The sequence below is a fragment of the Gymnodraco acuticeps genome, unplaced genomic scaffold (genome assembly GCF_902827175.1).
Source record: "Gymnodraco acuticeps unplaced genomic scaffold, fGymAcu1.1, whole genome shotgun sequence".
NCBI lineage: Eukaryota > Metazoa > Chordata > Actinopteri > Perciformes > Bathydraconidae > Gymnodraco > Gymnodraco acuticeps.
Window position 1 is genome coordinate 1127174 of NW_022992251.1, and position 13558 is coordinate 1140731.

The 13558-nt window shown below is 40.6% G+C and overlaps 1 protein-coding gene across 3 annotated transcripts in view; it reads left to right on the top strand.

Annotated features, from left to right (window-relative positions):
- LOC117540271 (polycomb group RING finger protein 3) overlaps positions 1-13558 on the top strand; it is a 104111-nt gene that overhangs the window by 18274 nt on the left and 72279 nt on the right. The window contains exon 1 of one of the 3 annotated variants that reach the window (XM_034206868.1): positions 9445-9481. The exons of the other annotated variants lie outside the window; for them this stretch is intronic. The gene's annotated coding sequence lies outside the window, so the exon portion shown is untranslated. Of the gene's footprint in view, positions 1-9444; positions 9482-13558 lie in introns of those variants that run through there. 3 annotated transcript variants of the gene reach the window in all.

Here is a 13558-nt window from a genome sequence, read left to right on the forward strand (position 1 = left end):
TACTGCCCCATCTAAAACACGAGGGGATCTGACTTTAATTACATTTGAGTTGAGTGTTTCGTCAACTTAATGTGTTGCTTAAAATAATACATCTGCATACAGTCTGTGACACTGTAACTAAGTGTTGCAAGGCCAGATACGGCTCAGCTGACTCAGATAAGGAGATATTGTGATATCGATGTGAGATCGATGATCTGATTGATGATGTGATATCAGTGTGATATGAATGATAAAGTGCGACACGTCGGCGTCTTCTCTGCATACGGCAGTTTAAACTGTATTTCCTTTATCCTGTAATATGACTTGATAGATTTAAACTCCGCACACTGAGCTCTGATCGGTCAGCAGGCGGTGCTTTCACTGAGTTGATCTCTTTTCTATAGACGCCGGAGGCGGGCAGCGTCAGGTAAAAAAAAAAGTGATTTAGCCTTCCCAAACCTGAGCCTCACGCGCCGCCTATGCCTGGCTGTATCTGCTACCTCTGTCCCTAGCGAGAGGGTTTTCTCCACATCAGGAGACATTGTTAGTGCCAGCAGATCTGCCCTTTCGGCAAGCAATGTGGACAAGTAAATTTTTATTTAAAAAAACATGAAAATACAATGACAAGCAAGTCCTAATGTCAAACTGGCTGCTTAGGTGCTAGTACAGTAGGCTACAGTTCAAATACAGATTATTTCAGTTCATCGAAATGCTGCACCTTAATGTTCATTTTATTATATTTCGTATTTATTTGAGTGAATATTCAGTTTAATAATAATTAAAAACCCAAAACTAATAGTTTATGTTTTGTGAGTACTAGTACAGTAAAGTTCAAATACAGATTATTTCAGTTCATCGAAATGCTGCACCTTAATGTTTATTTTATTATATTTTGTATTTATTTGAGTGAATACATTATTCACAGTTTAATAATAATAATACAAATATATATATATATGTTTTGTTTTGTGAAAAAAAATTCTGCTGTACCGAAAACGTACCGAACCGAACCGTGACCAAAAAACCGAGGTACGTACCGAACCGAAATGTTTGTGAACCGTTACACCCCTAGTGTTGAATGTCTTTTAAATGAGGCTTTTGACATAATTTCAAGACGATGAACTTGTCCCACTGGTCCCAGTAGTCTGATTGAAATGTGTCCAGCTAGTATTTATCAAACAAACTTCAGTTGATGTTTGACCTACAGTGCACATTTAAGATGTTCCCTCATGCATCAGCTCTTCGATTGAGCTCTTTGTCTCTGCATTTCATAGATGTCTAATAAAGTCTAACCACGGAAGTTTAATATGATCCGTCAATCAGCCGATGCTTCTCCTCTCTTTATCAATTATTCATTTAGTTTCTAGATTGGAGTTTAAAATAAAACCACCGGCGTCATTAAGTATGTGGCCTTCGCTGAAGCAGCACAGCTGGTTTACCCTGAGCTTTAATAAGCCTTATAATATACTTCATTAAAATACAAGAATTCTTATGATGTTGGCAAGGAAGAGCGTCTCGTCTAAAGAGCGCTGCAGGAAATGAGAGGTGGTGCACAGATTAAACAATCAATTCCAATTTAAATGATGTCCTATGTGATTTCCTAAAGGCTTTTTCTCGAACTCGATCAAAGACGTCATGAGGTCAAGGAAATATGTGAAGGGTGATTCATAAGGAAAGAAAATCGTAGAATAGTACAGTGACAAATTCAATACTGTACTATTCAAATTGATGTACTAATTGTGTGTCGTATTAAATGCTACCACGGCAACGAACATTAGGACGGTATTATCTCATTTCCTTTGTCGAAGGATGGTCCATTATACCCGTTGATAAAGGAGATAAGAGAGGAAGCAGAGACACTCCTTCCATTGAGAGGATTGTACCATCTCTTAATAGCTGCATGTCAGATACTTCCCGGTCATTTTACTGAGTACCTTCCTTAGCAGAAAAATAATTGGACTGCAGCGTAGATGTAGACTTCTATGCTTTCTGGTTTCTCATTGGATACTGCTCCCATTTCCAATTTGTCAATTTGATGCTACAAATAAAAGTGCATCTTGTTTTGATAAGATGTCATCAAGTGTTAGCTTAATGCGACGGGTATGTCCATGTATGCTGTGCAGAAACTAAAAATGTGTCTGTGAAATACAAGCCTCACTATTCTTTAGTCGAAGCAACTACAATACGTGTCCTACACTACGAGCAAAGCCATACAAATAATCAGGCTATTATGATCTATTATGCATTTTCACAAATACTGTACCTTCTGTGTTATTATCAATCAATCAATGTTTATTCATTATGCATTAATTACCCTTTAAAGTTACATAATACACATTCAATAATGCTGTCCCTGTTGTAATATTTCAATATGGTCAAATCATCCCGATGTGGCCTTTGAAGCTTTAGTTATACAAGTACATTAAATGCAGTGTAAATTGACTACGCAGTCAGTGTTGAAGATATTCGTTCAGCTTTTAAAAGTGGTAGTCGCATTCATATATTTATCCGACCCTAACCCTAACCCTTGAGACTAGAGTCTTTTCAAAACAAAACAGAAACCAGCCGGTGAACCTTAATGTGTGTAATGCCTCAATCCCCGCCAAAATAAAGTGCCATTTGGCCGGCTGCTGGTGGTCCGATATGATTATCTGGGATAGAGAAGAGCTGCTTTGCATCTTGACAGCATGAAGCCAAGATTACACTGTTGGGTTAGGGTTACGCTGCGATGTGAAAGAAAAAAGAGTGTTTGACATTTTTGTGAGAAAACAACAGACACTTTAAGTCCTTTGGCAGCCTTTTATCGAATCCACTGCATGGAGGTCGATAATGTAGTTGACTCCGATTCATTTCTGTTATTCAAGCTAATTTGTAGTTACTGCCATCAACCCATCTGCTACACAAAGTCAAATACTGAACTGTAAGACAGGAAATTCATCACAATTCTTCCACATTGAGCATTTCAATAGTTCAGTGCAATCTGGCTGCTTTAATATCTCTGATAATAAATATTCTGGAGGTTTGCACAGCTGTGTATTTTGGGAAAATCTTCATTTAATTGCGCGACAGTCAAGAAATAACATTTCCAGTCCCCTTGCCAACACACCATTCCCTATGAAATATAATAAAGCAACTATTACAGCTGCTGCTCCGCTTGCTTTCCCCTTGTTTGCCTTCACTCTGGGAGCACCCGTCACAACTTAATTCAAAGTGACTTTTTGTTGGTACCAGCGCTGTCTGGTGGATTGCACTCATGCCAAATTGAGTAAGTGCTAATGAAGCCAAGCTATGCTAATCTCCCAGGTTTCTAGGAGTTGATCAGCATCATGAATCCCAAAAGCTCTGGAGCAAAGGGCGTTTAAGTCCAGGAGTTATCGGTGTTTGTGGTGGGGAATATCTGGAGCTATAGTTGTTGGTGTGGATGATTTAGGACCTTGCTGTTATCAAGAGCTTTGCAGCGCTGCGAAACCTTATTATCAATATGTCCACCTTGAAAACTTCCCGTGTGTAAAAAGGGCCTTAGTTTTCTGAATGTAAAACAGTGTTAATGTAGTCGGCAGAATGTCTGTGGAGCGGTTTCATTTGATGTGTAAACACCCGGCTTGTAGTATATCTTACAATAAAAAATAACAACCTAGTCCCTGTGGATTTGATGTTTCCACTGAAAACAACACTTGTTTCTTTGGAATTAACAGCAGAGGACGGAGTCAGAGTGCAAACAATGGCAAATTCCAAGAAGACAAATTGTACTATCACTCTTAGTTACAGAAAAAAACCTAAACCAAAATGTTCAGAAACAAAAGAAAGGGTTTCATAAACAAGGGTTTGAAGTGTTACTAATCAATGTTTTTATTTTGTATTTATTAGTACAGAAACCATTTTTGAGAGGTGATGCTGGTGGTGATGAACCTGGTGTAATTACGGTGTAATTGATCGATGGTCCGATTTCCTGGGTTTGGAAGTCGTGTGTCTTCATGAGCTTTCAGTTGTAGTTTGGAAACAACATGGATGTTAAAGAAAAGATGTGTTTGATCATATTTGTTCAGCGTGTTGATAGTTGTTTACAAGTTGTTGTTTGGACTTCAGGCAGCGTTCCCATGGATTTTACATTTGGGAACTAATTTAACTGTTTTTAAATGCCTTTTTAAATTACATAATAATAATAATAATAATTCCTTACATTTATTATAGCGCTTTTCCAGATGCTCAAAGCGCTTTACAAAATACACATTACACATATTTTTTATACATGCAATGGTCACTGTGGACAATACCCACAGGAGCAAGTTCAGGTGAAGTGTCTTGCCCAAGGACACACCGGCTTTACAGACGCAGCAGGGCGGGTTTCACCCCTTGATCATTGCACAGCGCACTGCGCCACACCGTCCATCTTCACGCCTCGAGGTCATCGAGTACACATTGATATTATACATGTACTGTGGACATTACCCACAGGAGCAAATCAGGGTGAAGTGTCTTGCCCAAGGACACAACGGCCTGACGCAGTGGCGGCAGGAGCGGGTTTCGAACTGGAGTTCCCCAGCACCCCCCTTGATCTGATGATCAGATGCACATACCACTGCGCCACCCGTCCTGTACATGTAACTTGTGAATCAGCCCTTTGATTTGGATCTCTTCCAAGAAGTGATAAGCTTTTCTTTGACCCATGCAACACCATGACAAGTGTCATTCAAATCAGGCTTTTCCAGTAAGCTACTGACGAACAGATTAACACAAATGAAACGGTTCCACACGAATGAAAAAGCATCATATATAGTTCTTAGATAACAAATCTGAATGGACAGGTCAGACGGCCAAGACAATGGTAATCGGTGAATCTGTAGCGCTAAAAAACCTGTGTGAACTCTTTGTTCTCCACCTAAGAGTTCATTAAGATTCAATGATGAAGTTGGTGTTGATAGATTCTTATAAATTCCCGTTCCATGTGAGAGTCTGAATCAACCAGACATTCAGAACCAGAATACCTTTATTATTCCCACAGAGGGGAAATGTGCATCGTTACAGCAGGAAAGAGCCACAGACAGCTTAATGTTACATATGTTAAAATGTACTAAGTTATGATATAATACAAAATATAATAATGAAATAAAAGTAAAAAGAAATACTTTTCAAAATACAAATCCTGTAACAGTTCTTAGGATTTAGCAGCCAGGTATATATTACACAGTTATTAATGGCACATGTATATAATAATGTATATATTGCACATAGTGTGATGGTGTTTAACAGCAGCAAGTTACACAATTTACAAAATACAAAATGCAAAAAACACACCTTGTAACTATTCTAAGGATTTAGCAGCCAGGTATAAATGACACGGTTATTAACGGCATATATTGCACATATAGCACATAGTTGATTGGTATTTAGCAGCAAGGGGTGATATAGTCTGTGTTGTGGTGTGTGTAGGGGAGGGGGGGGTCTACTAGGGCCTGTGCTGGTTGTACAGTCTGACCGCTGCAGGAAGGAAGGACCTGCCGTATCTCTCCGTGAGACAGCAGGGGTGCAGCAGCCTGTCGCTGAAGGAGCTGCACAGTGAGGAGAAATAACCATCAGGTTGAACTAAAACAATCAATCAAAACCTGTCTATCGAGCCATTTGAATAGGCTGTTAAACGTAGATGTAATGATCAGAACTCTATGTATTTCTTAAGCAGTGGGTACAGAGAGAAATGGAAAAGACACCGAGGGTTTCAACAGATTTCTTCAGAGTCTCTGTTCCTCATTTGAAGCTCTTTTGTCGTCCTGCTGTCAGGTTGGCCAACGTGTCCTGAGCTCTTGGAGCTGCTTAACAAGTCCATCTGGCCAAAAAGGCACATACCATGTAATAGAAACATATACCCAAAGCTCCTTACAGAGTATATGCGTTTTTGATCTAGTGGCTCCAGTGGGAAACGCCATCCTTTTTGTAAGTGCTGTCCCAGAGCTGTTATATGCAGTATCCATCCTTATCCAGTTCCCCCTCTAGGATCAGTTTAGTTGAGTTTGTCTATAATGCCGTGGACAATCCCCATTGATCAACTGTCACAAAAAACAGTAAATGGGGCAGGTTTAGCCAACATTGCTCATTTCCAGCTGTTGTCTCCGGCCAGATGATAACAGACACCTTTTTAAAATCACAATACATCAACAGCATTAGTTATAAAGAAAGGATGAAAGACAAGTAGATAGAGGATAAAAGAGAATAATAAAATACAAACAACACACGTTACTACATGCATGTCACATATAGCACATCACAATCACATATCAGAAACGAGGGGTCCATGATCACAACATGTAACACACACGCCATATCCAACACAGACGAGTGTGTGCAGGTGTAGTTCTCAGTGAGCTGTAAAGGTGGTATATGTATGCATGTCTTTGATTTGAGTGAGTAGAGAGACTTACACTGGTGTGCATGATGAAAACCACTAGCCCACACAGTTAGTTCAGAGTTCCCGTTAGCCGGTAATTACCGGACTACGACCGGTAAAACATGTTGAAGACCGGCAAATCTAAATCTCTCCGGTCAAGGTGTCCGTTCAAAATAATTTCCGTTTAGCGCAATATTACATCAGTTGCGCAACTTGCTCCATTTATGTGACAGACAAAAGAGTATGTGACAGACAAGAATAGTCAATTCTAATGTCTACGTAATGTGGAGAAAGAGATGTCCTGTATGGGTTGATTGTGCGTTGATCTGTTGGTAATGCCTCGGGGTTCCGGTGGGCATGTAAACAAATGCATAATGCTGCGCTATACTTTGCGGCCTCACCCGGTTGCATAGCGACGCTTATTGTTTAGGTGTCTTTTAATAAGCAGGTAGTCCTATCATTAGCTAGAACTAGCTGGATCTGATCGATATGGACATAAACGCGAGTGAAGTCTAATCTGACGGGAGAGAGAGATCAGCTGCTGCAGCTGACGAGTCGACACGCAGCTCTGGATGATCACATGCAGCGGTGAGCGGAACAAAGCACACACCAGGTTAGAATAGCACACGTAGCTATTTTAATGACCTCTCAAACTACCGTAACTAGTTATAGATATGTTTAGTTTTACTGTCGGGTCACTCATTACTGATCCGCGAGCTGCATGATACTGACGGGCTGACAGAGGGAGAGCGCTCCGTTTATTATTCCCGTGTTATTGTAAATTGCTGTACACTTTTGAATAATGTAGTTATGATTAGTTTGTTTAATATCGAATCATATCAATTTGTTTTAAAGCACAATAAATAACAAAGAAGACCTTTGACCGGCACTTTTCTCATTTTGTCCGGAAGATTTAAACTTTAACGGACATGTTGACCGGAGAAAAAATATTCTAACGCGAACTCTGAGTTAGTTGTATTGTTTGACCTCCACACATGAAGCAGTAACACAGCTCCTTGTTAACAGTGATGGAGTATTTTTGTAGGCTGATCCAAAAGTACGCATAGAAATGCTTCCCTCTACAAAAAGCCAAGGGGATTTTTCCATTGGATTAAGAAATATAAGTACATGGTACTTTCACATTTTGTTCAGCAGGATAATCTCCCCACATATTAACAGTTTTTATGTTTTTTTTAAAAGCATAAATGCAATCGGCAGAAGTAAAATGCTAACATTAGGCTATCACGGTCACATGACTTGATGTGGGGCTGGGCGATATTGAAAAATATAATATCACGATATTTTTCAAGCAGTATCACGATAGACGATATTTATCACGATATTTTGTCATGTTATTATGGTTATTTTTCAAGTTACTTAACAGTACAACCACCGACAAGGTAACACAAACTAAAATAAAAAAAATGGTTTTAATTCTGCAATGAATCCCTGAATGAACAATTCAACAGGAATGTTGATATGGCTTCCTCAGTGTTCAAGTAGATAGGCCTACACCCTACAACAAACGTCAACACTGGTTTCTTCACCAAGTAAAGTGCACTCTCTTGCTAAATAAAATAAAAATATTCAAGGCACAGTTTCTCAGTATAAAAATGCACTTTCTGTTTTAGGTAGCAGTGATGTAACATCAATACACATGGAAAGGAGAGTAAAACATAACCAAGTAAAAACATCAATGAGGAAAAGTCAGTGCCAAACAATTAAAATGTGAACTTTAGACTTGAAGTGCAATCAAAGACTTTAGCATAACTGAACATCTGTTTCAAAAGGGAAAAACAATATAAATATCTTTATTGATAAAATAAAATTTAAGCCAATAGAATCAACCAATTTATGGCCACATAAAATGCCACCGCGTCAGTTATGTCTTTCCACCGTTTGCTAGTCTTTTCATAAGGAGCCCCTTTATCAAATGCCTGCGTTATGGTGGTTTGTTTTGGTCGTTCTTGTGCATTCACACGCGGGGGACCTTGCACTCTTACAGACTCGGCATACTCTTTCTGGTGCTTGCGTTTGAGGTGGTCTCGTAAGCCCGACGTGTTGCCATCTGTCGCTTTCACATTTTATTTTTTGCAAATTACGTTTGTTTGGTCTAGGGATGTCCCGATCACCTTTTTTTGCTCCCGATCCGATTCCGATCATTTGATTTTGACAATCTTCCGATACCGATTTTTCCCGATCTTTATGCAATGCATTAAGAGAAAAAAAAGGTAACAGATGGTCATCCAACGTGATAATTCAGCTATCTTGGCTGTTATTGTTTGGCCTTTTCACTGTTCTGGGGCAGTTTCTCTTTCCTTTTAAAAGTCTCTGAAAGTGTCGGTTGTTTCAGTGCCGTTACCTGAGTGGCCGCTGTGTACTCGTCGTGTTGTTGGTGTTTGTTTCTCAGGTGGCGTGTTAGATTGGTCGTGTTGAACGTAGCTCTGTTCTTTCCACCACGCGGAACATCCACCTTGCAAACATTGCATCTGGCTGTTACACTGCCTTCGCTTTCAATTTTATAATACTTCCAAACTCCTGACATTTTCTCTGTCCCGACTCCCGAGTCACCAGCTGAACGTAGCCTCTCGTTAGCTTACTGCTACTATTAGACACTGCGCCCACTCTGTTGCTTTGAGAGGAATAAGCAACCAGGTCTGAAAACAAGCCCAAAAGAAGCAACACATACATGATGCTGTGTCATTTCAAACCAAAACTAAGGCCTCAGGATGACTTTAAGACGTGAACATGGTCATTTTTGTTTTGTAACATTAAATAAAATAATACAAATATTTTATTAAAAAAATCCCGATCCCTGATTTTTTTCTTCCGATCTTTTGAAAATCACGTGATCGGCTCCGATCCCCGATCACGTGATCGGATCGGGACATCTCTAGTTTGGTCCGTGTCTGTTGTGTAAAATCCAAAATAGTTCCATACCACAGACGTAGAGTTCTTTTAGAGGGATTAATTCTTCTACATCTGAATCCGTCCATTATTGCTGTGTGTGCAGACTGCCAACAGTGTCGTTTCCCTCACTGTTGGCAGTCTGCACAAGAAGAAAGGGGGCGGGGACTTTGGGAGCGTGTGATCAACACAACAGACCTTCAAGCAAGCAATGAGGTAATTGCGGTGCGGTCGAGACGCGTTGTTAGCTTGTAGATCTGTTATTTTTTGGCAAACGAAACCGTCGTACTACAGAAGTATAAATTAAGGTATAGAACTGCAAATCATAGAATGTGCACTCGCAGTGAGTGCACATTCTATGACTGAGTGACTCTCTGTATCACGATAGATATGATATCTCTGAAAAGGCATATCGGCATATGATGGCGGGTTACCTGGTAAAGTGTGAACTCGATACAATAAATCCATGTGGTTGTCCTCACCTCCAGGAGAGACTCATTTTTGTTGTTGGTAAAATAAGATTTACTTCTCCCTGCTCCTTTTCACCATGCGCTATAAAAAAACAACCAGTATAAGTGTACGTTTTGTTTTGAAATAACTGCTATGTGTGGAATAAACAAATAAACAAACAAATTAGAGAGAAGTACTCGATGTAGCATCTCTTCCTCTCCACCGATCGAAAAGAGACATCCTACCTTTACTTCTCATACAGAAGCTCTCATCAAATGATTCCCACATGTCTGACTTCAAGTAGTGACTCGACAATTAAATGACACAAAAAATGTAAATCCAAACTTGGCAGAAACAGCCTGTTCTCTCTCTCTGTGTGTGACCTGCGAGGTGTATCACACATTAGCTTCACTAACTACACTCCTGGCCTTCACAACCTCAAGCTCAAAGCTCAATTATTCAAATGTAGCTGCTTGTTGGCAGCGCGCTCAGCCTCCTGGCCGGCTGCAGTCTGCTTCTCTTTGCATCGCGGCTTTTGTCTGCCTGATTTACCCCGGGCTCCGGATCCTGGCTGCAGGATTGAGAGCCATCAAACAGAATTAAGAGGAGACAATAACTGTGTGTGTGTGTGACGGTGGATGTGTGAATTCTTACAGTTGGGCAAGAGCATGCTTAAGTAAGTGTGTGTGTGTGTGTGTGTGTGTGTGTGTGTGTGTGTGTGTGTGTGTGTGTGGTGTGTGTGTGTGTGTGTGTGTGTGTGTGTGTGTGTGTGTGTGTGTGTGTGTGTGTGTGTGTGTGTGTGTGTGTGTGTGTGTGTGTGTGTGTGTGTGTGTGTGTGTGTGTGTGTGTGTGTGTGTGTGTGTGTGTGTGTGTGTGTGTGTGTGGTGTGTGTGTGTGTGTGTGTGTGTGTGTGTGTGTGTGTGTGTTGTGTGTGTGTGTGTGTGTGTGTGTGTGTGTGTGTGTGTGTGTGTGTGTGTGTGTGTGTGTGTGTGTGTGTTGTGTGTAAGGGAAGCCAAAGCCCCCACAACAAGCAGAGGCCTCTCCTCCGGCTCCATGCAGCCTTCAGTGTCCGTCACTCCAGCTGGCAGCCGATTCATACCGAGGCCAAACACTCCAACACCCACAGGCAGGCCAACAGGGGCTCTTTGTGATGCCAGAGTGTGTGTGTACGTGTACTTAACAGCTACTGCGACAGTTGTTCACCTCATGATTGACTGCAAATGTTGTTAATCTTCAGCCTTAGCTGCATCCAGAGGGCTTCTATCAGTGTTTTTAGCGTTGGTTAAGGCTCGGCTTACATTATATCAGCGGCTTAGAGTTTGGACGGCTCTAAGTACATATTGTTTTCAGTGTACCAAACTGTAGACTCTGATATCAGTATTTAACGATAAATAAGAGCGTGAAATTGTTTTGTTGTTGTTTTTTAAAGCCCCTGTCACACTGTCCCGAAATTGACACCAGATGGACACACGATAAAGGAAATGTTCAAATTTGGCTCTGATCGTAGCAACATCGGGCCATGCGTCAGGACATCTTAAGCCATCGTATGACCACCAGTGGAGTTTCTCAGGCTCCGGCAGCAACTTCGTGAGCGGTGGCAAAATCTTTGGCATGCCAACAAATTGCCGAAGGACCTTGCCAAGGTTAATTTTCGTGTTGACTTTGTGTGTCCATTTTGCCCTTCGTAAGGCCATCGTGAGGGCATCTTGTCAAATCGTGTCATCTTCGTCTTTACTTCGTGTGATCATCGGTGCCATCGGGCATTTTTCGCCTCACGAAGACAATACGAAGGAAACAAGAAGCTGCCCGATTGTCTTAGGAAGGCAACACGACTACGTGAAGCCCTCACAATGCCGTCGTGTAGCCATGGTATTGTAGTACAATTTGTGTTCTGTGAAACTGAAAAGGATATTACATTGTTTTTGTTACTTCCGTTGCAGTTGTATATCTTAAATTACATTTAGGCTAACTTCCTGTTTTATTTTGATGCTTTTATTTTGAAGGCGAGTTTACGCTGTTGACAGGATGTTGATGTTGCTATGGAAACAACTTGACAGAGTGTGTGGTTCGGGTGCCACATTGTGGCCTTCTGTAGGCATCGTACTTGCTTCGACTGTTGCTTGGCTGTTGACCAACTTCGGGGCCATCTTCGTGCAAAATTCACAATTCCATATTCGTGTGTCCATCTGGTGTACATTTTGGGACAGTGTGACGTTCTCTGTGTTTTTCGAGCTAAAGAGGCTTTTTAGGATTTCCCTTTCCTGTGTTCTACAGGTTTGCGGTCTTCAAAGGCTTAAATCCCTGTGTTCTCCATTGAACTCCGTTGTTAACTTCCTGAACATATGCTCCTAGTACTAGGATGGGTTAAATGCAGAGGCCAAATGTCACTGTGTGTAGGGCTGTTCGATTATGGCAAAAATCATAATCTCGATTATTTGGGTCAATAATTGAGATCACGATTATTAAAAATGATTATCCATTTACTTTGAAAACATCAATTTATTGAAAAAAAAAGTGTAGTATGTTTTTAACAGTTGATTAACCTGAACTTTAAGTTTAATTCAATTGAAATACCAATAAAAAAATTATACTTTTTTTTTTTTTTTAAATAAATAATAATAATAAAAAATGTTTAAATCGTTTTATTTCGATTATGTTGTTTTTATAATAGTTGCAAGCCATAACAGAGCAGCCCTAACTGTGTGTGCTGTGTGCTCTGCATGTGTGACCATTAAAGAGGGTTTCATCCCTCCGATTCTATCTATCTATCTATAGTGACATCAGTATGTTCACGTTTCTATTGGCTAGCGCTCCAAAACATTGTACGTGACCAATCACAACAGAGCCGGCCAGGTAACCAATCGGAGCAGACTGGGCTCTGGGTTCAGACAGAGGGTGAAAAGAGGTGCTGCAGCACAGGCAGGTTTGAACATTAAAGCATGGAGACATGTCACAGTGGAGACACTACATACTGACACCTTTTGTCAACATAATGGGACACGAATCAGTATTTGGCCCCAGTCATTATGTATTACAAGCTTCTCATCAAGCAACATGTCATTAGTTTAACTGATTTAAAAAGACAAACTATGACTCAGGATCCCACACATCAGGAAATAGGAAGGCTGTGTATGATACTATATTTACGGTTGTGGTTATAGAAGATGATTAATAAAACCAGAGCGACTGGTTTGGTGTGAATCACTTATGATGATGATGATGATGGGATGGTGGAAAACAGTTGCTGTTAAACAGGTTTCAGTGGGAGAGATGATGAAGATACACACTCATTGTGAATCACTACAGATCACTTCCCTGCTTCTGATGCTGCCTGTCTTTTGGAGCCAGACGTAGATATGAGCAGAGTTGGGTGTAACGCGTTACTGTAATAATATTACTTTAGCCGGTAACGGAGTAGTGGAACGCGCTACTTTTATAATTCAGTAATCACACTACAGGTACCAACATTGCCCCGACATGCGTTACTTCGTTACTTAAAAAAAAAATCACACTCACTGACAGAGGTTTATATACATGTAATCTGCGCGACTTGCGAGACCACATCTCCACGTGCAGTGCTGCATAAACATGGCTGAGTCTTCTCATCTGTAAACTCCCTCAACGGGGCCGCTCGCTCTCTTTTGTTGATCGCCCTCTCACGGGTGAACAGTTCAATGCCCCGCTTCATTGTAGGAATTCTGCCATGTCTCTACCACTTTAGTTTGACCATCTCTGTTACTAAGTTATGGAATACTAAATAAATAAGTAATTAGATACCTTACCGTTACTGCGCTCATAAAGAATGATAAGAATAATGCGTCTTGAACTGGTTTCATTAATTAG